General features: G+C 42.4%; 2 long non-coding RNA genes across 2 annotated transcripts in view; both read left to right on the top strand.

Annotated features, from left to right (window-relative positions):
- LOC122466384 overlaps positions 1 to 24,665 on the top strand; it is an 87,494-nt gene that overhangs the window by 3,119 nt on the left and 59,710 nt on the right. The window lies entirely within an intron of this gene.
- LOC122466385 lies at positions 10,044 to 17,575 on the top strand. The gene is made up of 3 exons (XR_006291822.1): positions 10,044 to 11,434; positions 15,569 to 15,653; positions 16,912 to 17,575. It is a non-coding gene; the product is annotated as an uncharacterized LOC122466385 (long non-coding RNA).

The following is a 24,665-nucleotide window of genomic DNA, read 5'->3' as shown; positions in this document are numbered from 1 at the left end:
TTGGCCAACCAGTTAAATCTATTTGTTAAACTTCTTGTCCACAGCACGATATGTTTTGTGGAGGAGAAGTCTAGGGAAGTTCATTTCAGGGGTTGCTTTTGATCTCATGAAATGTGTGTGTTTTCATTTTGCATAACATAATTTGGAGCTCTGCAGCACCTTTCAGACAAGGATCTTAAAGCCCCTTATAAACCTTAATTAATTAAGCCTCACAGCCACTCAGAGTGATAGGTACTACTTGTCCTATTTTACAGAAGGAGAAACTGAGGGCCAGAGGGCGCTAATCTTGGGGCCTCTCTGTAGCGAGGAAATTTACATTTTCAATGTTTGCATGGGTGTAATGACACAGAAATATCTATGGCCTCTGCAAAACCCCTACTACAGATGTGCTGCACCAATATAAAGTGAGGCTTGCATTGCATGGACTTCATCTAATAAGTTACCACAGTAAACCAGACTGGTGTAAACCCTACTTTCCATAGGCACATTGTGGGGTTTGAACCAGTGTCACTACATGGATGTGGCTACATCAATGCACATTTCTCTAACGTCGACCAGCGCTTGCGCCTATTGCATAATACCTGATTTGACTACTCACCGTGAATGAGGGTGGCAAAACCCTGAGATCCTGACTTCCACTCCTAATCACTAAGCCTTATTGCCTTCCCTGCTGGCTGTCAGATCAAGCTGTGGTAACAAACCAGACCTTTGCAGCAGCAGCAGTAACTACAATGAGAGGGCTAGACAGAGCTGTTAGACTCAATCTGAGCATTGGGTGGTACGTAACTGTGCCACCGCTGTGTAATCCCTGCCTGCTTGAATGGCACTCTGTCCCCCCCTAGTGGTGGCTAGGCCAGCTAGTGATTGATGAGCCTGCTGCAGCCTTGGCTAAGAAAGAGGTATCTTTTAGCTCAGGTAGTAGAGGCTTATGCATTAAGCTCAAGAGGTTCCAGGTTTGATCCCGGCTGCCACTGAGTGGGGTCTATTAACATTACACGTGCGGGAGTGACTCAGAGGGTAGGTCTCCACTTATAGCGGCATGTAGAGCACATACACTGTGCTCACACACCCCCTCACAGAGATATAAGTAGCATTGTTAGAGAGTGAGGCAAGACGTAGGTGAGTAGAGTAGACTACCCTGCATGCCAGATTCCAGGATATATACCCAACATAGCTCTCTATGTACCCAAGCAGTGCCGTCCATGTCTATGCTGCAGTGTAGTGTCCCATTGACTTCCTGCTGTTGGAGCCTTTCACAGCAGCGTATAGCTACACACCACAGTGTGTGTGGATGCAGCCTGCCTTTCATTGCAGCGTGCCTTTCATTGCAGCGTGTCGCTACATTAGTGTGATCAGATAGCAAGTATGGAAAATTGGGACTTTTTTTCAGGGGGGAGAGGGGAGAGTATAGTTGCATATATAAGACAAAGCCCCTAATATCGAGACGTCTGGTCACCTTAAGCTACATGTACCCTACACGCTGTTGCAAGTGAGACAAGGTCAGAGAATCACCATTTCTCCCGTGCTCCCATTTTGCTCTGAGGTGGGTGGGAGATTAAATTATATCATCCCTTTTTGGGATGGAACTTGTTTGCTTTCTTGAGCTTTAGTTCCACCCTTTCCCTATCCACTCGCTTGTGTAGGAGATTCCTGGGATCTCAATCCAGCCACTCATTCCAAAACTCAGTGTGAGCAGCCCTACCAGGGTTACACAGGAGGGTAGCATCCCTGGGCAGCTGCCTTTAGGACTAGTCATGAATCCAGAGTGACCTCGACACATTGGAGAATTGGTCTGAAATAAACAAGATTAAATTCAATATAGACAAGTGCAAAGTACTACACTTAGGGAGGGAAAAAATCCAATGCATAAATACAAACTGGGGAATAACTGGCTTGGTGAAAATACTGCTTAAACTGATCTGGGGACTGTCGTGGATCACAAATTGAATATGAGCCAACACTGTGATGCAGTTGCGCGCACACACACACACACACACAAAAAGGCTAATCTCATTCTGGGGTGTATTAACAGGAGTGTCTTACATATGAGATACAAGATAATTGTCCCACTTTACTTGACACTGGTGAGGCCTCAGTGGAGTACTGTGACCAGTTCTGGGCACAACACATCAGGAAATATGTGCACAACTTGGAGAGAATCCAGAGGAGAGCAACATAAATGATCAAGCATGACCTATGAGGAAAGATTAAAAAACCTGGCCATGTTTAGTGTTAAGAAAAGAAGACTGAGGGGGGACTTGATCACAGTCTTCAAATATGTTAAGAGCTGTTATAAAGAGGATGGAGATCAATTGTTCTCCATGTCCACTGAGGGTAGAACAAGAAGTAATGGGCTTAATCTGCAGCAAGGGAGATTTTAGGTTAGGTATTAAGGAAAATTTTCTAACTATAAGAGTAGTGAAGCGCTGAAATGGGCTTCCACAGGAGGTTGTGGTGTTCACATCATTGGCAGTATTTAAGAACAGGTTGGTCAAACACCTGACATGGTGATCTAGATTTACTTGGTTCTGCCTCAGCACAGGGGACTAAACAAAATGATTTTTTGAGGTTCCTTTCAACCCTACAGCTACGTTTCTATGATTCTGTGATCTAGCCCAAAATTAAAAAAGCTTTAGGGTCCTTCAGTGGAAACTGCACTCATACAACTGATGGGGTATTTGGTCTGATGGATTGTATGCCCCTCCCACCCCCCACCACCATGGTCTGCGTGTTGAGGAATTGTCAGAATTCTTAGAGGTGGGAATTCTGCCAACGGATCTAATTCAGCGCCCATTCAAGAAAATGGCAAAATCCTACTGACTTGACTGGAAGCAGGTAAAGGCCAGTACAATGGGCACACTTAAAAAATCCATTCCAATATCAGAGGTATTAGAGATCCCAATAGTTTTCCTTGTACTTGAATGGAATTGGTACTATCTCTGAAATTAGAACAAACTTTTTAAAGGTGTCCACTGTACATCCACATGTTCACAGCCTGGGGTCCTCATAGCTCTTGGCTGGAATGAGAGATACAGAAATTAAGGAAACAATTTGAAATAAAAGAATTAAAGTACAGGTCTTCTCTAAAAAAAAAACGGTGCAAAAATGGTACCATCTTACTCAGCAGGTATGTTCCCTAGTCATATATTCATCATTTTATTCACATATTATAGATTATAAGGTCCTGACCTCCTGTATACCGCAGGCCATAGGACTTCCCTGAATTAATTCCTGTTTGAACTAGTGTAGTGGGTTTCAAACTGTGGTATGTGCACCCATAGGGGTACGCAAGCTCTTGTCAGGGGGTATACGAGAAAAATCCTGTAATGGCGGACAACACATTTTATTTAGTAAGACTTGGCAATCTAATCATAGCTATATTGTGACTCTGTCTCAGAAGCGGGTACCCGGTAGACTACATTATTTGGCAAGGAATATGCAGCCTACAAAGTTTGAAAACCACTGAACTAAAGCATATCTTTTACTATTGCTAGCCTTGCAGCCTTATGGCATCACTGAGATACGGTTAACATGGAACCCCAAAATGCCATTATTAAAAAAGTCAACCTTTTGGAATTCAGACAACAGTCCTGAGTGTGCATGTCTCCGACAGTAAGGATGGTCATGTACCTGGATGATCAGCTGGTGAGATGGTAGAATCATAGAAATTAGGGATGGAAAAGATCTATCGTGGTAGGTTGTCTTGTCTACTCCCCTGCTTTTGGATATTTGTTCCTTACTGTAAGTTTTAGTGTTTAGTCCTGTCCTGTTTTAAATGACTCAAATGACTAGGCTTTCAGCATTCCCTTAGAGAGACCACTCCACTGTCTAGCAGACTGTCTAATCACTCAGAAGCATTTTTCCTGCTACGCAATCTGTATTTTCCTTTGCTCAATTTTTGATGTGTCTTTTAACCACATTGTTGTTGTTCGTTCTTTTTCCTTTTATTTTCCGTGCTGCAGAGCATTTCTCTCAAAAATGAAGAAAAAAAAAAGTATGTCTGAATGTCTAGAGGTGTGTGCTGACAGTTCCTTGAGTCCCTGCATGGCGATGGAATAATATATTATAGTCCTTATCAGCTGACATGGCCCCAATTCCCCAATGCGGTGGCTAATGCTCACAATTGTCTACTAAGCCATTATGTAAACTAGTGGAATTGTTCTGACAAGAGACTCAAAACAGCTTAGATCACCTTTAATACGAATCATTTTCTCTCTTTGAAAGGACACTCTCAAGGCAAATTTTGTCATTTTTAAAATAATTTCTTTTTTTTATATAATATCTCCTTGAAAGCTTGAAATTGAACTTTATTTCACTGCTGAATGCCTTTTCTTTCCCAGTCCTGTGACCACTAGTTTGTTATCATAGGGTTGCTCATAAAATGCTGAGCTGGAGATATGGATTTCTTTTTTGAGAGAGACCATTTTTCTTTTTTTTTAAGTGCATACTTGCTCCTAGATGCATGAAAAATGAAGGGTGGGCAAATATGGGGTATGTCAAAGTTCCTTCAAATGAAAATATATAACAGGAATCATTCAACGAAAATGTGTGTTTATAACTGAGCTTTTATTTTTTAACAGTGCTGTAATCATTTTTTCTTTATTTTTTTTTTAAATATTTGTAAAATCTATTGGGTTTTTTTAGGCACTCAGGTGTTGTTAATCACACAGGTGATGGGAAATGTTTACTCTGACAGTGTCTCTTAAAACCATCAAAAGTCTCAGTTTTGCCCTCTGATAGGCATGTATAATAATCTCTGACTTCAATAAGAGTTTCTAGAGTGTATTTTAGGGAAGAGGTGGACCCTAAATACCAAATCCTGTCCCCATATCCTTATGTGCCCAGGGTTCTGGGATGGAAAACTCAACTCATTGCTTCCATAGGAAGAAGAGTCAGGTTCCAAGGTGAGGAACAGGGTTAGAGCCACCAGAAGGTTGGTGGGAGGTGAGGAGAGACAGAGAGCCACCACACACCAGGGTCGGGATGGTAAGGAGAGGGCTGTATGGTTTAAAACAGAGGTGGGCAAACTATAGCCCGTGGGCCACATCCAGCCCGTGGGACTGTCCTGCCTGGCTCCTGAGCTCCCAGCCGGGGAGGCTAGCTCCCGGCCCCTACCCCGCTGTCCCCCCTCCCCTGCAGCCACGCCACCACGTGGGCAGCGCGGCTTGCGCCCACTCACCTCCCGGGCTTTCCAATAAGCCTCCTGCCGCTCCGAGCAGCATGGTAAGTGGAGGGGGGGGGGGGGGAGAGGGGCAGGAGGTCCTGGGGGGGAAGTCAGGGGACAGGGCGCAGTTGGATGGGGTGGAGGTTTGGCGGGGGCGTTCAGGAGACAGGTGGTGGGGGGGGTTGGATAGGGGGTAGGTTCCCAGGGAGTCAGGGGGTCCCGGGAGTCGGGGGACAGGGAGCAGGGGGGGTTAGATAGGGGTGGGGTCCTGGGGGGGCAGTTAGGGATGGGGGTCCTGGGAGGGGGCGGTCAGGGGACAAGGAGCAGGGGGGGTTGGATGGGTCAGGGATTCTGAGGGGGGCAGTCAGGGGGTGGGAAGTGGGAGGGGGCAGATAGGGGGCAGAGGCCAGGCTGTTTGGGGAGGCACAGCGTTCCCTACCTGGCCCTCCATACTGTTTCGCAACCCCGATGTGGCCCTCGGGCCAAAAAGTTTGCCCATCCCTGGTTTAAAAGGTACTGAGGGGAGATGGTGAAAAGACGGGTAATTCAGAGTTCAGTAGTGGGGCCGCAGCTTGAAATTGTGTTTGGGGGCCCAGCTGAACATTGTGAAGGCCCTGAGCACAGGGGAAACTCCCACAGCTTTGTAATACTGGGAGAGGCAGACCACAGAGAGGCCTTACAAGGAGCTGGTCAGAGTCCCCAAGGGTGGGGCACAGCAGCTGCTACTTACTACAGCTCATGAGTTGGAGTAGTGGCTGTGTTGGTGCTTCATGCCCCAGAAAAAGGGCAGGTTCCACCATTTCAGCTCCTGCAAAGATCCCCTGTGCAAGGCACATTTCCTGGACCTTTGTGCAGTGGGGCCATGGGTCCTTTCTTTAGAGAGGTCTATGGGTCTGATTCTCCATTCTGTTATTCCAGTTTTATGTTGTAGTTCCACCAGTATAAAGCTGAAGTGACAGAATGGGGAATCAGGGTCTTCACGTAAAGAAGTTTGTCTTTGCACCTGCAGTATTAAGGACAGGGTTTCAAATACTGCAGACATAGCATTGTCATTTTTAGTTGTGTCTAGAAATGTGCCCAAACCAAAGAAAATCTGCATCCTGATCATGATTTTTCAGCATGAGCCCATCAAAATGACTGCAGGGACTCTCTATGCAGTGTTGTTGTAGCCACGTTGGTCCCAGGGTATTGGAGAGACAAGGTGGGTGAGGTAATATCTATTATTGGACCAGCTACTGTTGGTGAGAGAGACAAGCTTTCGAGCTTACCCAGAGCTCTTCTGCAGGGACTCTGATTATTTGTGGATAGTACTAAAGCCAATATGTGCTTACAAGCAATGGGCTCAATTCTACAGCCCTTATCAGAGTTGTGTAGCTACTCAAGTAAGGCCCTGATCCTGCAAACACTTAAGCACCTGCTTAACTTTAAGGCACTGAAGGCTTTCTCCCAGGCCCTGGTCTTGACACCCTGAGTAGGCAGCCTCCAATGAAAGCCAAGCAACTGGGAGCCATCTGATATGAGAGGTGTCTGTTGGTGGAATCCCTCCTGAAGCAGGTAAGAGAGCTGCAGGAGGAGGTGGCTCTTCTGTGTAGCGTCCAGGCACGTGGGGACTTCCTCAACAGGAGGTACATGGAAACCTGTGGGATGGAGGATGACCATGGGAGGAAGGAGAACTGGCTGCTCTCCGAGGAGGACAGTGGCTGCTGGCCACCCTGGGCAGTAGGCAGTGCTCCACCCTCTCACAGATTCCCTTTCCATCAATGTGAAGAATTGTTATGCTGTACTGGGAACAGGAGGTGAGGAGCAGAACCCAATGACTGAGGTGGAGGAGTCACCTGCTCCCAAAGTTGGGAGGTTTACTGCCACCCTGCCCAAGAGCTGTAGGGTGCTGGTGGTCAGGGACTCTCATCTGCCAACCTGACATGATGTCCCAGGAAGCATGCTGCCTGCCTGGAGCCCGTGTCTGAGACATTATGGAAAGGTTGCTGAGGCTCATCCATCTCTGACCAACACCCCATGCTGCTCATCTGTGTGGTTCCTAATGATACTCTTAGGTATCACCCTGAGCAGGTCAGCAGTCATTAGAGGGCTCTGGGAATGAGAGTGGAGGAGTCAGGGTGCAGGTGGTGTTCTTGCCCATTCTCCCGGTTGAGGGAAGGGCCCAGGCAGACTCACATGCATCTGGAGATGAATGCATGGCTGTGCAGGTGGTGTTGAGGGGTGGGCTTCAGCTGCCCAGATCATGGGATGCTGCTCCAGGAAGAAGGTCTGCTGGGAAGAGCATCTTCGTACACTGATTCTCCAACCCAGTGAAGAGGGCTTAAACTAGGTTCAAAGGAGGCAGGTGACAAAAGCCCACAGGTAAGCATAAAAAAAAGAGACCTTCACAGCAGCCCAGATGTTGAAGGGGACATGGAAAATTAGAAAAGGGTTATAGGAGCAACAAGAGGTAAATCAGTGGGGGAGTCTGCTGAGCATTTTAGATGTCTACACACAAATGCAGGAGTTTGGGGCAAAACGGGAAGAACTGGAAGTATTAGTACATAAGCTAAATCGTGATTATTAGCATTACAGAGACTTGGTGGGATAAATCTCATGACTGGAATACTGGTATAGAGGGAGACAGCTTGTTCAGGAAGCACAGGCAGGATAAAAAGGGATAAGGTGTTGCATTATACATCAGGAATATATATACTTGTTCTGAAGTCCAGAAGGAGATGAGAGGCAGATCAGCTGAAAGTTTCTGGTAAAGACAAAAGGGGTAAAAAATAAGGGTGATGTCATGATAGGGGCCTACTGTAGAGTGCCAAATCAGGAAGAGGAAATGGATGAGGCATTTTTAGAATAACATAAATATCCAAAACACAAGACCTGGTAGTAATTGGGGACTTCAACTACCCAGATATCTACTGGAAAAGTAATACAGCAGAACACAAAGCTTCCAATAAATTCTTGGAATTTATTAGGGGACAACTTTTTCTTTCAGAATATGGAGGAAGTAACCAGAGGGACAGCCATTTTAGATTTAGATCAACAGGGAGAAATAGGTAGTGCATCTGAAGGTGGGAGGCAATTGGGGTGAAAGTGATCATGAAGTGATAGATTTCATGATTCTAAGGGAAGGAAGGAATGAGGGCAGCAGAATAAGACAATGGGACTTCACAAAAGCTGACATAAACTATCTCAGAACTGGTAGGGAAGGTCCCATGGGAAGAAAAAACTAAGGGAAAAAGCAGTTCAGGAGAGATGGCAGTTTCTCAAGGAGACAATATTAAAGGCACAACTGCAATCTATCCTGATTCAAAGGAAAGATAGGAAAAATAGTAAGATGCCAGTGTGACTCCATCAGGAGTTCTTTAATGGCCTGCAAATAAAAAAGGAATCCTACAGAATGTGGAAACAGACAAATTGCTGAGGATGCATAAAAATGAATAGCACAAGGATGTAGGAACAAAATCAGAAAGACTGAGGCTCAAAATGAGTTACACTTAGCAAGGGACATAAAAGGCCATAAGAAAAAGGTTCTTTAAATACATTAGGAGCAAAAGAAAGAGGAAGGAAAGCGTAGATCTTCTACTTAGCAGGGAAGGAGAGCTAATAACTGATTACATCAAGAAGGCTGAGATGTTTAATGCCAATTTAGCTTCAGTCTTCACTAAAAATATTAGTGACCAGATACTCAACACAATTACTACTAACAACAAGGGGGAAGGAAATCAAGCCAAAATAGGGAAAGAACAAGTTAAAGAATATTTAGATAAGTTAGATGTATTCAAGCTGTCAGGGCCTGATGAAATTCATCCTAGGATACTTAAAGAACTAGCTGAAGCAATTTCGGAACCATTAGCTATTAGCTTCAAGAACTCATGGAGGAGAGTTGAGGTCCCAGAGGACAAGAGAAGGGCAAACATAGAACCTATTTTAAAAAAAAAAAAAGTGGAACAAAGAGGACCTAGGGAATTATAGCCCAGCCAGCCTAACTTCGATGCCTGGAAAAATACTAAAAGAAGAGGAGTACTTGTGGCACCTTAGAGACTAACCAATTTATTTGAGCATAAGCTTTTGTGAGCTACAGCTACAGCTCACGAAAGCTTATGCTCAAATAAATTGGTTAGTCTCTAAGGTGCCACAAGTACTCTTTCTTTTTGCAAATACAGACTAACACGGCTGTTACTCTGAAACCTGGAAAGAGACTGGAACAAATCAATAAACCATCAGTTTGTAAACACCTGGAGGATAATAGAGACATAGGGAATACCCGGGATAGATTTGTAAAGAACAAAGCAACCTAATTTCCTTCTTTGACAAGTTTACTGGCCTAATGGCTGAGGGGAAGGATCTGTGGGTTATAGTGGATCGCAAATTGAATATGATCTAACAACGTGATGCAATGGTGAAAAAGGTCAATATTCACCGTCTATTAACAAGAGTGTTGTATGTAAGCTGTGGGAGGTAATTCTCCCACTGTATTCGGCACTGAAAAGGTGTTGTAATGTGGCCAGTTCTGGGTGCCACACTTAGGAAAGATGTGGACAAATTGGAGGGAATCCAAAGGAAAGCAACAAAAATGATCAAACCTGACCTACGACCAAAGGTTTAAAAAACTGGGCATGTTAAGTCTTGAAAAAAGAAGACTGAGGGGGAACCTAATAACCGTTTTCAAATACGTTTAGAGTTGTTATAAAGAGAGCGGTGATCAATTGTTCTCCATGTTCACTGAAGGTAGGGCAAGAAGTAAAGGGCTTAATCTGCAGAAAGGGAGATTTAGGTCAGATAGTAGGAAAAACTTTCTAACTCTAAGGGTAGTTAAACTCTGTAATAGGCTTCCAGGGGAGGTTGTGAAATTCCCATCATTGGAGGCTTTTCAGAATAGGTTGGATAAGCACCTGTCAAGGATGGTTTAGGTTTACCTGGGCCTGCCTCAGCACAGGGGGCTGAACTTGATGACCTCTTGAAGACCCTTCCAATCCTAAATTTTAATGATTCTATGTGGACAGCCTTAATGACTTCAATAGAACTACTCACTGTGTGCATAATTAAGTATGTGTGTAAGCATTTGCAGAATTGGGGCCTAAATCATAGTCAAACTGCTTAAAGCTTACAAATCAGGCCCTATGGAATTTTAGAATGCATGATGAGAGATTCAGTTTTTCAAATTAGTTTTCTTGAACTTTCTGAGTTCCAAACAAATCAAAAAAGAAAAGCATTATGAAAACTTTGGTGTAAAACAGTTTGGGTTTTTTTGTTTTGTTTTTTTTAAAGTATTAGTTAATGCGGCAGGGACTTACTTCTGCACCAAGCCAAAAGTTTTGTTACTAAATTTTTAAATATTTCCCAACATACATTTTTGTCCAGAGAAATTTGAAAAATGCTGTGTAGATGGGAGTCAAGTATTATTTACAGTGCAAATCAAGAACCCCTTTTCTCACCAAACACACATGCCAGGAATCTGACATAGGATTTGAACCGCAACATTTGAAAATTAAGGCAAGTAAAGGCTATTCTCTTTGTCATCACACTTCCACTTATAGTGATAGTTATTAAGCAGACCCAATCAAAACAAAAGGGATACTGTTTCTCTTATGAGTAATGCACTAACCTAGCAAAAGAAAAAAGTTCACGTAGAAGGTATGAGTTCAGACAGCATAAGATTTATTACAATAGCTACAGAAATTATTCCTCCTTAACAGCACTTAAATTGTCTAATTATTCACAGCTGTTTTCAATTTGTTTCGGGTTCTTAATTAGGGGGTAAAGTCCTCTGCTGAAGTACTGAACTAACTTTGCAATAAGCTAAGAATTACTTCATGCTAAACCACCCCAATCCTGGGGCTGATTAGTGGACTCCACTGCAAGATAATTTGTTATTCATGCTTATCCATCTGCCTCCCACTGGGCTGAGATAAAGGTTCCGAAAGACACCATTTCCTTCTTGTTTGTATAATTATTTTGACCCATCAAGACAATCAGGTGCTAGCTGAAAAAAAAGGGAGATAATGTTTGCTGTCCTTTCAGAGAAATAATGTAAGGTAAACAGATAAATTTGGGGCCCAGCACCTGATAATCTTAATTAATCTCTGGATCTGGAGTTAGGGGATCCTTGTTAGGCATAACAGCAGGAGGCTGTGTGCCTGAGGATTTCTTTGTAAAGCCAATAGACATGCAAGTGCAAGTGACTCATGAGAGGTTTAGACTTCCAGAAAAGAAATCTTTCTTGAAAGATCTTGCATATGGTCCCAGTCACTGCTGACATCTGATGGGGAAGAGGAGGTTAGTATTGACAAAGATTCACCAGTTCTTTTCAACTAATTCATCACGTATCTTGGGCTGAAAAAGCAGAGGATTGTGTTGTATTTGGGAAGCCTCAGACCCAAATTATTCTTCTCATTCTACCTCAAACTCATCCTTTACGTGTTTTTCTCTGATATTACGCATCCATTTGTATGATACTTTAAGGGTCAGACTTTCCAACGGTGAGAAACCCTAGGGCCAGATTGAAAAAATGTACATGCAATTTGAGTTTGTAGCTTATTTGCATATGCAATTACCAGGATTGCATGTACAGGCTTGGATTTGCACTTACATAAGGCTAATTGGATGCTGAACTGATCATTCGCACATGCAAATGTAGTAGAAGTAACTGAGGGACTAATCCAACCCCAGCTGAAGCTCCATAGATTTAAAGGGGTTTTGATCCAGCTCTGGTATTTGATCTACAGCTGTTTACAGAGCTTGTCCATTTAAAAATATGGTCCTTAATAAATATGGGCATTCATTTTAAATCAGTAGAACACTGCTTATAAAGGGAATTATAAGAATGGATTTGTCAACTGGCTTGATGTGCTTGTGCTTCCTACGGATTCTTCTATAAAAATAACCTTTGTGCAGGGTGTTTTTTTTTTTTTTTTTTTACTGGCCTATAAAATTTAATAAAGAATTATATCCTTGCTGTTGAATTTTTTGTAATGGTTCAAATAACCTGTAGAAAAGACAGAGCTGTGTGTTTAATGCATTTTCCCAGTGTGTCTCAATTATAGAAACATCTGTGCTAAGTGAATTTGAAACCCGTCTGATCCCTTGTGCAAATTCCCAATATTCAAAAGCCCTCACATTTGCTTATTTCTCACCTTTGGCCTAATGGTTCCACACTGGGTTACAGGACTGCATAGCTGTGACATATATCCTGTGTCACATATCAAGCAAAGGAGTGTTTTTCAATATTATAACCTAAAAGCCCTTTAGAGGGTAGGTATTCAAACAACTTGCCCAACCCAGCACTGATTAATTTCCTGGAGGATATTGGCAGCATCTGTTGTCTTTGACTGATGAAGAACATCAGTGTTTGTACCAATGCCTAGTGCATATATCACACTCTTTATTCCAAGGCTCTTAAAACCCTCTGCAAGCTAGGTGAGCATCATTAATCTCTTTTACAGATGGGGAAACAGAGATGGAGAGAGGCTGTGATTTGATCACGGCCCTACAAATTATCTGTGGCAGAGATGGGAAGAGAATCCCAGCTCTCCTGAGTTTGTTGTGTAGCCTGTCCCATGGACCATGCACCATCGTTTATAGGTAGACATGGTCTTAGTTGATGTTGTGTAACTTTCCATAGCAATACATAAGGAAAGTATAGGTTGTTCAGGTTTGATGTCACTTAAGAGTCCAGATTTCAAAGCCATAAGTGTTTGTTACGTGTAAGAAGTATAAGACTTTTACAGACGTCTGCTTCAGCTAGCCATAAGTGGCCCTTGCTGTGCTCATTTAGGCAGTGATTTCTGGCATCAATAAGAGCAGCACTAGCTAGAATACTCCAGGAGCATGCCAACCAAAGCTTGGCACCACTGGTAATTTTGGTTGCTGAAGAAGAAAGCCATGTTTAATAGAGAAGTGGAGTTTCTATTTTTCATCCTGACAAAGGGACCGATTCTCTGCTGCCCTGCACCTTGTTGTAGTGATTTACACTAGCGCAGAATCAGTGTAAATTGCTACTATTCTGGTTTGGAAATACTTTATGTCCATGTTGCGCAGGTGTAAATGAATGCATAAGCCACAGGGCAACAGAAAAACATGACTGTAGATGGTGCAGCTGCTAGAGTGTGAATTGTATTGATTGGGATAAGTTGCAGGTTCAGTTTTACAGGGTGGGTGATGATAGCTTTGGAATACTAGCACAGTGCTCTGTCCAGTGAGATGGAGTTTTGCACTGGCCTGTCTGTGCTTTTCAATCACCTGAAGCTTTGAGTGGAATATGTCCTCATTTTTCCACTCTTTAGCTATTCCTTGCTAGTTTGTGATTATGTGATTATGTTGCCTTTCTATTTAGTTATCTGTGTTACCATAGCAGCTAAACCAAGACCAGGACTAGGCAATGTACATACATATGATAAGAGACACGCCCGGTCCTGAACAATTTACAATCTAAATAGACAAGACCGATGAAGGATGAAAGAGAAGAAGTATAATTATCTCCCTTTTACCAATGGAGAATTGAGATACAGATATATTAAGCTATTCGTCCAAAGTCCCACAGGAAGTCTGTGGCAGATTTGGGAATTGAACCTAGACTCCCAATCTAATATCTTAACCACAAGGCAATCTTTCCTTGGAGGTAGTTTTTGTAACAATGACTTTCAAAGATTCTCATCTAGGCCACGCATGGTTTGTGTGCCCCCAACATAGGGGGACAAATCCCTCTTGCAGCTGCACACATTGGAGATGCTGCATAAGCATAATTCAACCCCATCCTGAGCACCAGTGCTTACTAAAGTCACTTGAAATCCATTGGATCAATCCCAAAGTAAGGCAGTTGCAAAAATTTAGGCCGTACTGTGAGCACCATTGTTTTCTGGCATCTGCTCAAATTTAGCAGCAAGAGTATTTTGATAGAAGTAAGGGGCACTGACAACTTTGAGATGGCTGACATCATAGCACTGAGTTGGTTTAGTCCAGTTTAGGGTGCTTATGATAGCAGCTTGAAACATATCCAGTAAATTCAAACCATTCTGGAGAGACTTCAGAAAAATTTAGACCAATATAATTTTATGATCGTATGAATCATCCCAGTATTTTGTTAAGTCTAACTTAGTGAACCTCTACAATGTAAACTATGACACCAATAGGAAAGAAATGCCTATAAAAAAATAATAGCTGGTGATTCAGAATCAAATACTGGTAATATTTCTCCCCTAATAAAGATCAAGATAACTCATATGAAAGCAAAGTCAAAATTATATATAGAGAGAGAAACATGAAGTTTTAAGATCTAGGATTTAAAAAATATATAAAATATACAAAATTGCATTCAGTTCTGGGCCCCACATTGCCAGAAAAATCGAAAAAAAGTGGAGGGACGTCAAAGAAAATAAATGAACATGGCCAGGGAGCTGGGGAATTGAATTAGGAGGAAGGATTAAAACACTGAAGAACTGAGATGGCTAAGAAACAATGGTCAAAATTTCACAACCAGAGTGCCCAAAGTTAGGCTCCTAAATCCATGTTGAGACCTCGAACAAGAGGTAGCCTGCTTTACAGAGGTACTGAGGAGCCCTGAAGTCAAATATTCATATTATAGTAGTGATTTAGAGAGCTCAGTTGAGGTTAGGGCACCATTGTGCTAGGAGCTGTACATAGACACACCAAGAGAAAGTATTGGCCTGAAGAATTTACAGCCTAAATAGGCAAGACAGAAAAAGGGTAGGAGGAAAGGAGTATTATTTTACAGGTGGTTAATTGAGAGACAGAGAGGTGAAGTGACTTGTCAAAGGTCACACAGGTAATCTGTGGAAGAGCCAGGAATCCTGCCTCAACCACAAGAAAATCCTGTCCCTCGTAATATGGTACGACTAGAAACAATGGCATGACATTTACAAAAGGAAAATGTAGGCTTAATGTCAAGAAACGCTTCCTGCCAACGAGCTTGGGATAGTTGAAATTTTTCAGATGTTGAAATTTTAAAAACTTGAAGTGTTTTCTAAAAAAATTCATTCAGAAAATTTCCCACTTCCCAACACACCTTAATTAAAAAAAAAAAGAAAAGAAAAAAAAAGTTGTGGAGTACTAGCCCCAGGGAAGTGGTCGCCATCACTTGGCATGTTTAAAACCAGATGGGGCAAAATGCAAAAAAAGGTAGGGTAGGGCACAGCCCTGTTTATTATGTGATTACTTTTTTATTATTTTACTATTATTAATTTGTTACCTTGGTAGAGATGGACTGGTTGATTTAATGAGTCTTTTCCATCTCAAACAAGTACCACCTCGTTCAAGGAGTTCTGATAGTTTTCAGCACAAACAGTTAAAACTCAGATCCTAGAATTTATTGCTTACTGCCCTCTTACCTCTAGAATGCGCTAAACTCAACTAAGAGAGACCTCCTTTTGCTGTTTGTCTCCGTCCTTTTTGTAGGAAGAGATTACGGTCAAAAGGAATGAACATCTTCCTCTTCATTAAATATAAAGACGCCGATTAACTCATCTGTGCTGCAAATATGGTAACACATTATCACCCTTTAATACAGGGGTTCCCAAACTGTGGGCTGCGGCACAGTCCCGGGTGGTCCACCATGGGTGGAGTTGGGGGTGGGGGGGCATTTCCTCCCCAAACTGTATATGTTGGCGGAATGGTGGCCAGTGATGGCCCCTGCCCAGGGCCGGAGGAGCCTAGCACCTCCGGAGGGCAGCAGAGGGCAAAATGGAGCCACTGGGTAGTGGCTGAAGGGCAAGGATAAAAGGCTGGCCTCGAGAGGCGGTGGCTTCCCGTGTGGCCGGAGGAGGTTGGAGGGTTTGTGGCTATTCCAACTCTGAGCCGCTGCGATCTGTGGCTGTTGAGCCCCCTGGAATATCGGCCACACTGCCCCCCCACCCCGGGACTGGGGATTGGTGGTGGGTGATCGGGATCGTCAAGGTAACAGCTAGGCCCGGCCCAAGCCTCTGCCTCTGCCTGGCACTGGTGGCCCCTGCACCCTTCCCTCGTTCCCAGACGGGGTGCCTGTGAGGCATGCCAGGGTGCTGGGTGCGTGACTGGGGCAGGCTGCCAGGTGACCAGCTCAGGGCACTCAGTGGGCTGCTGAAATGGAGGGTGTTGGCAGGGACTGGCTGTGGCACGTGCCTACCCCCTTCCTCCTCTTGCTGAGCCTGGTTCCTGCTGAGGTGAGGGGCCGCGCATGCCCTGTGGGACCTCTCTCCCTAGCAGATACGTGTTAATAGTGGGCTACAGTGCCTACTGCAGCTGCAAAGGTGGGCCTCAGAGCCCAAAGTTTGGAAACACCTGCTTTAATACAAATGTTCCCGTAATAAAACTGCACCCTTTGATTTCACCAATGGCAAAATGGCGGCTATGTCTGTAACAATATTGTCACTCAGCTGCAGAATCATATTCACTAAGAGGCTTAGGGGTCAAAGATCACCACTATCTCAGGTGTGAGAAGCCCCTGTTTGTGGCTGCAGCTACATTACAGGGAACTCTATGTTAAGATTGCATGCATCTGAGAGTACACACACACACACCTTCTGTGCAGACAAGTATACACATTATGGGCTAGATTCTGATATCCATTAACTTCAATGGGACTCATGAAAATGCTTAAGAGCTTTGCTGAATAGGGAGGGAGTTAAGCACATGCTTAAATGAGTTTGCTGAATTGGAACCCCAATTACTTCCATTTCCACCATATTTGGAGCTTCCTTTTCTTATTAAAATATATGTGTGTGTCTCATTTAAAACCATTTCCTTTTTTCCTTTTTGCAAAGTGAAAAACCAGGACTGTGATTTTTGTAAAGGTGAAAGAACTAATACATCTGCTGCAACAACTTCTTGTTGGAGACCTTGAATCCTAATTAAGGAGCAGAAGAAAAGCTGACCTTTGAAAGCAGTAATGTTTAAATATTGCATATATCTGAGTATTTGGAGAGCTGCTATTGCTTTTTGCTTGGAGATGTAAACAAAAGATAAAGCTCTATTAGTGTAAGTGAAACATGCTGCAAGCGAAGAAGGAAGCAATGAATCAGGTTATTTGATTTCTTTAAAAAGAACACAGAAGGATGTATTCCTATTCCGTTGGCTTCTTTCAAAGAGACGCCTGGATTGTAAATATATCTCTGGTATGCTATTTAATGAAAAAGCAAGATTAAAATGGGGAGACTATAACAATAACGGAAAAACAGAAATTCATGAGCCACGTTCTGTAGCGTATTTGCCTCCTTTGGGAGAGGAAAAATAAGGAAGAATGGATTGTTAATGATTAAAAGTAGAATATTTGATGGAATTACCAGGCAGCATAAATATGGCCTAATGGGCTGATTCTGCAACACTTCCAGTGAGGTGCTGAGCACCCCTCAACTCTGAGAAAAGTCAGAAGGGGCCTAGATGAGACCCAATGTTATGTAGAAAACCTGCAGTGAAGTCACCCAGACCCTGTCACCACTGGTAGATGCTGGTGTTGGTTGAAGTATAGATACACTTGGCAGAATTCAATTAATATATATAATCTTGGCAGATAACATCAATGTTTATTTTAACCTTTTTTCCCCACTTTTTTCCAATTTTCTATCAATTTAAATATTCACAGTAGCAGGAAATGGGGGGAGAGAGGTTTCCAGCAATAACTATTTAATGATAGTCAGTGTTGAGATTCAAAAAGTAAAAATATTAAAGCACAAATTGTCAATATCACATGTCAAAATATACAATGTAAATCTCCTTAAATCAAACACTAAGTATTTTTCTTACTTTGTCTGTCTGTACATTTCTATTATTATTAATGGAAATATTTCCTTCATCGGTTTGTGTGTGTTTGGTGGAATCTTCGTTCATTGACACTTACCAATAAAAATCTAATTCTTCCAGGCCTAAATACAGGGAAGTCTTGTAGAACGGCCTGAAGAGGAAGAAATCTAGGCCATATATGGCTTAGGGAGTTGTCATGACCCTTGCTGTATAGACCTGTAGTTGGCATGTCAAAGGTTTATAGGACATACCAGTTCCTACTTACAAAAGGTCATCCTCACATTTACTTAGCTTGGATAGGAATATCTGGAGGGAGGGTGGTTATGTTGTGTTTTGTTGTTCTACTTGCTTTCCTACAAAATATTTCCAGTGAGTTTGAAAAGTACCAGACTGAATTTCCTGGAGATTTCTGCTACATGGAGGATTTCACTGTGCTGATTTGGTAGCATGTTACACCCACTTACACAGGTGTAATTGACTATGGACATTGTGAGGCAGTGAAGAATCAGATACCCACAGATGCTACTGTTTTACAAATAGTGATAAAACCAAAGTGTTAATATGCATAACAAAAAAAACTAGTAGTTCTGGAACTGATACAATGTTATATAAAATGGTCTATGTTACACGTAGGGAAAAATTCAACTATTATTTTCAATGGATGCATATCCATTTAATATGTGGGTTTGTGCACATGTGAATGAGAGAAGAATTTGGTCTATATTTTTTCACTGTCTTGGTAGCAGATCTTTTGTGGGCCTGCAGGCTTCTTGTGTTACTGCTACATAAAATGCCTTTAGACTAGCTCTGTGGACGACAAATGGATGATCTTGTCCATCTCCAGCTTCTATTATAAGCACTGTGAAGTGGGGCTAGGAGGGTTAGAGCGACAAAGAGTGGATGGTCCTGCCAACGATCCTTGAATACTTGGGAAGTTCACTAGAAACAAATTAACTATGTCACTTGGGGCAGAACAAAAGGAGAAGAGATGAGAAGGGCAGTGCAGCAGTTCCCAGCAGAGGAGAAACATCATGTCCAGCAGCATTGCTTATGCAGATAGGCCTGACTCTCCAGTGCCTTGCACCTCCTGTTGTCCTAGACCCTTGTGCAAAGTGGATGCAAAGTGCCCTTCCATCTGTGTTCACGTTCTGCACTCACTCTGCACCAGAGGTGAAAGTGGGCTGGTACGGCATACCGGTAAGAAGTGGCCGCCAGTACGGGCCCATATGCAGCCGACATTAAAGTGCTGCTGCGGCAGTGCTTTAACATCACTGCCCTTTTTGCGTCCTGCATTGGCGGCCCTGCTGCCCCATGGCCTGGCAATTTAAAAGGGCCCAGGGCTCTGGGCCACCACTGTTTGCTACTGTGGCAGCGGCCAGAGCCCCGGGCCCTTTAAATCGCTGCTGGAGCCCTAGGAGGCGCAGGCCGGGCAGTGCGGATGGGCGGGCTGGGGGACGCTGACCCCCAGCCCTGCCCCTTCTGCCCAAGGCCCTACCCCTTCTGGGGGCCTGGACCTGGCCCCCCATACCAGTAAGTCTTTTATGTTGTTTTCACCCCTGCTCTGCACAAATGGAAATGGATACACAAGGAATGAGGTGGTGGAGAATTGGGCCTGCTGTGCCCAATCCAACTCCCTTTGAAATCATTGGGAATCTTTCTGGTGACTTTAACGGGAGATACATTGGGCCACTAACCCAGAATGATCTGTCTAGCTATAGGCCCTGTAACAATTTTTTTAAAAAAATATTGCAGATTTTAGTCTAGTTGGAAAAACAAGTTTTTTCCTGTATTCTGAGTAACTGCAAATATAAATCCTACTTTTTAAAAGATTCTTTAAGGTTTCATAAAATATCTGAAACCCTTTGCAGAAGTTCTAAGATAACACAGAACTCCAAACTTCTAAAGGTTCTGTTATTCCATACAGTAGATCAAAACAAACTCCTTCTACTGCTGTAAATCACAGGAGATATTCAGTTAATGGGGGTTTTCATTTGAGAAAGCCCATGCATCCCAGTCTCCAGTCTAATTTTTGTTACAAAAGCATTTTTTTTCCTGTTTTTTTTTTTTTTCTTTTCAGTAAGTTCTGGAATAGACACCACATAACTGGAACTGCTGCTCTGCAGTGAGCAATGATTTTGGCCAAAACCTTTTATTAGATGAAAACCAAAATGGGAAATAAAAATAAACACCCATTAGAGCTTCCCATTCTTTTGCACTTTGTTGCCTTCTGTATGCATTTTGAAAACAAAAACTTGTCACCCAGTTGCGCTAGCAAAGCCTGTAGCTTGTCATCAGCACCATTTTCAAGACACCTTTGAACATTTAGTGCAGAGGAGTAGCGTCTTTCTCTCATACTTCTCAGTTACTTATTTAAAAATCATCACCTGATGGCAAATCTCTGCTTGACATGTTACTGTTCAGAATACTTCACAGTTGGCTCCAAATTATCTGTTCATCACCTAGTCTGCCACTTTTCTTTAATTTCAGCTCTAAAAGGGACAAGATAGAATGGAGTTCTGGAAAAAGAAAAGAAGTGCCATAATTGTTGAGTGATGTGTGCAAGTGAATGGCAGGCATTTCTGTCTTCAGAATGAAAAATCTTGAGATACATAGTAATCAACATCCACGAATATCAACTCAGAGAGGATTCTTGGTGAACAGAGGGGTCTAAAAGGAGGTTGAAAGGTCTGGTTGTGAAGAGAGGGAGATTTGGTAGCAGAAATGAAGACAAGGAATAAACAGAACATAAGTATTGCAGCAAAGTAGGACCAGCTGAAATTTTCCGTCAGGATTTTTTTCATGTGAAATTGGGTTTTCAGCAAAGCAAAATTTTCCTCAAGAAGTGCCAGCTTTCTGTGGAAAATTTCCTCTTTATTGAAGAAGTGAATACACCAAAACAAAAACATTTCAGTCAAACACTGAACATTTTCCATTTGGAAATGCTACCAGGGTGTCTTGTGGGAATTGTAGTCTGGGTGCTTCATACTCCCATTTTCCTGGGCTGAGTTCCTCAGCTGGACTATGTCTCCCAAAATGCCTAGTGGCCATGTGACTGCCATAGTGCATGGTGGTGGTTCAGCAAATGGGGATGCCATAGTGCATCATGGGAGATGTAGTCTGACTAGTGATTTGTCCTATAGAGGAGAAATGGGGGATGAGGTGCATAAACTACAATTCCCATGAGGCACAATGATGGCATTTCTGAATTGACATTTTTGTTTTTCAGCTGAATTTTTAACATTCAGTTTTTCACTGAAAAGTTGAAATTTTCCACTGGGAAATATTTTCCACTGGGAAAAATACCTATATTCCAACCAGCTCAAGATGTAGAGAAATGAGGGGAAAGGTTTGGTACTGGAAGAAGACAGGCAAAGATTAACAGAGGAGGGTGTATTAGAGAATGTGGAACTGAGAACAGAAGAAAACTTGTAATAAACCAAGGAAGACAGTAGCTGGTAGCAGAGAAAAAGAGGAATAAACATCAAGAGAAATGGGGTTTTAGAGAGAGGTATAGGGAGAAAAAAGAAATCCGGCCAAGGCATTTCCAAGGCATTTGATCCTTAGAGACTGAATTTTAGCTTAATTTATGTCCGAAAAAACTAATAGCTAACCGCCAAAATATAATTTCAGAAAAGAGGGACAATCCTGAAATTATTCTATGATGTCTCAAGAACACTTTTTATTTTAATTGTGAAGGCTGTGAATGGGTAGTTGAGGCTGGCATTATTGGCAGACCAGAGTGTATGCGATAATAGCATGGGGCTGACACTTGCTCTCACTTGTGTAGATCAGGAGTAACTCCACCGAAGTCAATGAAGCTACCCATGTGTAAAATGGTGTAACTGAAGAGAGAATCTGGCCCTATGTGTTTTAAACTCTCTGAAAATCTATAGCAGTACCATTGTCATAGAACCTATAGAAACCCTCAGCAAAATTTTCTCTCTTCTCAAGCAGCAGAAGAAAAAAGGATAAATACTGTACCAATGCAGCTGCGCTGCTGTAAGATCTCTCGTGTAGCCGCTCTATGCTGTTGATGTAATTAAACCACCCCAATGAGTGGTGGTAACTTCTCCTGCCGACATTGTGCTTTGCACACTGCCACTTCTGCTGGTGAAACTTATGTCGCTTGGTGTATGTTTTTTCCCCGCATCCCTGACCAGCAAAAGTTTTGCTGACAAAAGTGCTAGTGTAGACAAAGCCTTAGTCTTTTTACAAAATCTGATGAATAAGCCACATGAGACTTTCTTGCAAAGGTATTGAGATTTCCCCCTCAGTATTGCAATAAAGGGCAAGTCAGGAATTGAGCCACAGATCCTCCCAACAAACTTCTATAAGGGCAGAAGCCAACAAAGCTGCCAGATTCATGAGGTAATGTTCGGAATGAGATAACTGCATCCAAATCTCATTCAGAATATGAGCTTTCTTTCTGGTATGCGTGTGAAGCCTTTTAATTTCTCCACTGACTTTAATTTAAGATTGGGCTAAATTTGCTAGTTTCGCAAGTTTGACAAGGTTTAAAAAAAGTTTGTTTGCCAAGGAGATTCTTTTTAAACTCTCTCAACTTCAAAAAAAATAAAAATAAAAAATCCAATATTTATAGATGCAGCCAAACTAATACCCCAAATCTGAACACACCAAGTTTGGGAAAGTTCAAACCCAGATCTGAACTTTCTGACTACCTTCTCAATATCTCTACAGGCTCGAACTAATCCCCCAGATCTGAATACCCAGCAATTTTGGGAAGTTTTGGATCTGAACTCACTGCATCGATATTTAATTTTATATATCCGGCCTATATACTAACACTAAGCCACTGAATGATGCAAGAGGAGTGTGAATTCAAGCGAATGAATTCTGTGAATTTCCCAATTGTCACTCTAACAGAAAAACCTGCCTTTACAGTTAATGATAAGGTCTGAATGAACCACTATAATATCTAGCCTTTTTTTATCATCTCCAGATCTCAGTGCTCTGCAAAGTCCTAATTTCCCCATTTTGCAGACAAGTCACCCAGCAGGTCAGTGGCAGTGGGCTGAGAATTGGACTGTGGGCTGAAAATAAAGCCCATTTCTCCCGAGTGCCTTATCCACTGGACCATACTGCCTCATAATCTAGATTAAGGACACCTAGTCTGCTCTCTTATGTAAAACCTGCAATAGAACTTCACCCAACAATTCCTACATCAGGAAAATTAACTTTCAGTTGAACTAGAGCACATCTTTTAGAAAGATCTTGATTTAAAGACTGGAAGTGATGGGGAATCTGCTACATCCCCTGGTAACTGCAGGTAGTTGCCTCTTGTGAAAAGTCATGTAGCCAGATCTTTATCTGTTTCTTAAAAAGGCAAAGCTCTCATTGGCTTTAATGGGAGGCTTGTCTGGGTAAGTAAAACAGCAAAGAATGGAATTAGTCCATCTATTGTTTCAATAACACCCTCAATTTCTTACCCTGTAGGGTCTGTCTAATGGTGTCACGTTAGGATGCAGGCGAGAAAATGTTTCACCCTCATTTCCAAGATCTTGCACAAGCCTCTTTTTTAATGCAGCCATAAGGCATAATTGTATTTTACCCGTTAGCAGTGTACAGATCTTATTTTCTGAACATATGTTTCTTATATTTCAAATACAGAATTTTCCCATGAGGCAGTTTTCTATTTGTGGTCTTTGACCCAGCTACCAGCTAGACCACCTCTCCCTCAGTGTGCCACGGAGACCATGCTGTGTGTTTGAGGAAGTCTTTCACACAGCAACAGGCAAGAGAGAAGTATGTTTAAAAAATAGGAAAATGTGATTGTAGAACCGCAGAAACTGATAGGGAGATTTGGGAATTTTTTTTTTAATTGACTAGATTTCAAGTTAACCTGCTCTTAGTAAATGGCTGTAAGAACTTGTTTCCTCTGATATCTGCCACAGCCTAAGTTTGGCAGCCTTCAACCAAGCATTCAATTGACTGTTGCTGAGGCAATGTGTGTGTTGGAGGGGAGGGGTCTATTTTGGTAGATTAAGGCATGATGGTCTGCATATTATTACTAGTGAGTTGAGGAGATCCTGATCTGAGGGACTTACAACCTAAAGATTCACTGAGTTACCCACGAGAACAGCTTTTGTACTTAAATGCTTAGTTTATTTAATAATGTAAAGTACAGCAATGCCATAACATACTGAAGCAATTTTTAAATTAATAGTGCCCAAGGCCCAGGTCCATTGAAATCAATGGAATCAGGAGCCTAAATATCTGTGCACATCTGGGCCCAAGCCCTGAAGTGCTTACTTAGTCAGAAGACTCCCACTGGCTGCAATAGGAATTTTGCCAGAGTAGGGGATTCAAGGTTCAACTCTAAATAACTGGGCAAGTAGTTTTAAATCACATCGGCAACCGGTGCGATAGCTCATGTGACAGAGGTCCAGAACAGCTTTTGGGTAGTGATATCAGATACACAGGTGTTGTTGTTTTTTTCCATTAATACCAATGGCAACAATATAGAAATTAACAGACATCATTTGATCTGTGCGACCGTGTGTGTTTGTGCACACGCTACATATCAACATAAGATTGCCTTTGTGTATAGACATTATTAGATACAAACTACTTGAAAGTGGCTACTCAGTTTACAAGTAATTACTTTCCAGTGAGTGCCTGCACCCCTTCACTCTTCTTAAATTTGAAGTTTGCTTAGCTTCAGGCAAAAACCTTAATGTTACTGTTCCTTAGATAAGATGAGATCTGTTTTTTTTTTTTTTTTTTTTTTTACATAATATTTACTGTATATTGAGCATTG

Source organism: Chelonia mydas, chromosome 6 (assembly GCF_015237465.2).
Source record: "Chelonia mydas isolate rCheMyd1 chromosome 6, rCheMyd1.pri.v2, whole genome shotgun sequence".
Classification (NCBI taxonomy): Eukaryota; Metazoa; Chordata; order Testudines; family Cheloniidae; genus Chelonia; species Chelonia mydas.
This window is presented reverse-complemented; position numbering and strand designations above follow the sequence as displayed.